Source organism: Rhinichthys klamathensis, unplaced genomic scaffold (genome assembly GCF_029890125.1).
Source record: "Rhinichthys klamathensis goyatoka isolate OS25496 unplaced genomic scaffold, OSU_Roscu_1.1 h1tg000011l_1, whole genome shotgun sequence".
Lineage (NCBI taxonomy): Eukaryota > Metazoa > Chordata > Actinopteri > Cypriniformes > Leuciscidae > Rhinichthys > Rhinichthys klamathensis.
The window spans coordinates 19,028,021-19,030,390 of NW_026606564.1; the positions used below are offsets into that span (position 1 = coordinate 19,028,021).

General features: G+C 37.0%; 1 long non-coding RNA gene across 1 annotated transcript; it reads right to left on the reverse strand.

Annotated features, from left to right (window-relative positions):
• Window positions 1-561: 561 nt before the first annotated feature.
• LOC130100673 (uncharacterized) lies at window positions 562-1,841 on the reverse strand. Its single transcript, XR_008808908.1, has 2 exons — window positions 1,683-1,841; window positions 562-870 (listed from the first exon to the last, which is right to left on the reverse strand). It is a non-coding gene; the product is annotated as an uncharacterized LOC130100673 (long non-coding RNA).
• Between the last annotated feature and the right edge of the window lie 529 nt (window positions 1,842-2,370).

The window sequence follows — 2,370 nt, forward strand, 5'->3', positions numbered from 1 at the left end:
CACACACACACACACACACACACACACACACACACATGTTGGTGCAACAGCATTATGAGGACTCTCCATAGGCGTAATGGTTTTTATACCGTAAAAACTATATATTCTATCCCCCTACACTGCCCCTATCCCTAAACCTACCCATCACAGGAGACATGCAGCATTTTTAATTTTTTAATAAAACATTGTTTTTTATGTTTTTTAAGCCATTTGATTTATGAGGACTTTTGAAATGTCCTCATAAACCACCCATAAGTTGTAATACCAGTGTAATACACATGTCATTATACAAATTTGTGTCCTCATAAATCACATAAACCAACTCACACACACACACACACACACACACACACACACACACACACACACACACATATAACTAACTTCATATACAATAAAACAATAACAATTAAGATATTCTGTGTATAACATGTTAGAGAGATAATGTAAATGTTTAAAAGTTACATGTAATCAGAAATATTTGAATCATTATGGATGAGTTTAGTCTAAACATTATTATATTTGCAGGCCTGATAGTGAAGATTTCTGCTGACACTCATCTGAGCTTCTTCCTCTGTTCCACCTTTAATTACAACTAAACCATCATTTGGCTGAATAATAAACCAACATTAATCATTCAATATCACATGTTTCTAATACGCATGCTAACACACACGCTGCTTTATTTAATAGTGAAGTCTGAGTCTCTTCCACCTGTATGAAACACATTTACACATGTATTTCTCCTCATAGACAGCAGTGAGACTCTTCTGTGGATCGCCTGATGGTTTCTGCTCCTCTCATCTCCGTTTCACAGATTTAAACCTTGATGTAAATCCACTGACGTTTGGTCATCAATCTTCATCTACTCTGTAAAGTGGAACAGAAGAGAAAACAATCAGTGTTCAGTGGAACAAAGTGCAAATTATTATATTTCAATTACTGTTTTTGAGTAAAAATAAGTTAAATTGAATTCCTGTAATCAGATTAATTACTGACTTTACATGATCTTGGATAGAGATATTTGTGTTTTTAAATATAATAGATTTAAACCTGAATCATGTTCATATGTGTGTGTGTGTGTGTTTGTGTGTGTCGGTGCGACTCCTATTGAGTCTCTGTAAAGGAGAAACTAATGAGTGTACGGCGTATGGAATAAACCACAGGGAGCAAATACTAATGTTATTTTGAGTTAAACACAAACCTTTAGTTAAAGCCGTTTGTCCTCTAGTTTAAACATGTTTGTAGGCTCTTAGTAAATAACTGAGAGTAAAGTAAGTGTAGAGTAGTGTGACGTGTTGCTTGTCACAGTAAAACACACTAGAGACAGAGACATTGCTCATGTGAGCTGGACGCTGTGAGCTGAAGCTGGAACTGCACTGATTTTAGCAGGAGTGCAGCGTTTCCTACAATCTGACCAAGTCTGTTTTCACACTGAAATGATTCACTTCTACTGACACAGTTCATAAAGCAGGTGTTGATGTATAAAGCTGTGACAGTGAGCTTTTCTTCTCTTTCCTCCTTTGTGTTCAACATTTCAATAACTTCACATTTTTTTCTCACACAAACCCTTTGTTGCAACAAATCTTAATGATAATTTCCTTTCACTAATGTTTGAAAGGTTTGTTCACATATCAGAGGTAAATGAAGATCTCTTTAATATCTCAGTGATGTTTCCTCACCTCAGGACACAGTTTGAGTCTCGTAGCTCGTCTCTGAGCCGCTGCTTTGAGTCTCCTATCTTATTGAAACTCAGATCAAGCTCTTTTAAAAACTGCAGTGCTTTTGAGTTAGTCAAAGACTGAGTTAAAGAAGAAACATCTGTAATGCCACAGTCATATAAACTAGAGAGACACAAACAGAGGAAGAGAGATTATCTTACAAACAAATCATGAATGTGAAGAATTTTACACAGATATAATGTGAACTCAGACTCACTGTCAGATATTGAGTATAAAGTGTTTTAGTTTAATAAACCCAGAAAGTGCACTGCTATAACCAATGAAACATAAGCCCTGCTGTCTTCAAATAAATAAACTTCAGTCACACTGTAATTGCTGTACAGTATAATGACACTAACTGTAGTTTCTCCAGCTTGAATTGTGGGTTCATCAGTAGATCACTGAGGTTTTTCACTCCAGAGTCTCCTAGTTTATTCCCGCTCAGGTCCAGCTCTCTCAGGTGTGACGGGTTTGATTTCAGAGCTGAAGTCACATCAGAACAACCTTCATCTGTCATATCACAGCAGCTTAACCTACATTAGCAGAGAGAGAGAGAGAGAGAGAGAGAGAGAGAGAGAGAGAGAGAGAGAGAGAGAGAGAGAGAGAGAGAGAGAGAGAGAGAGAGAGAGAGAGAGAGAGAGAGAGAGAG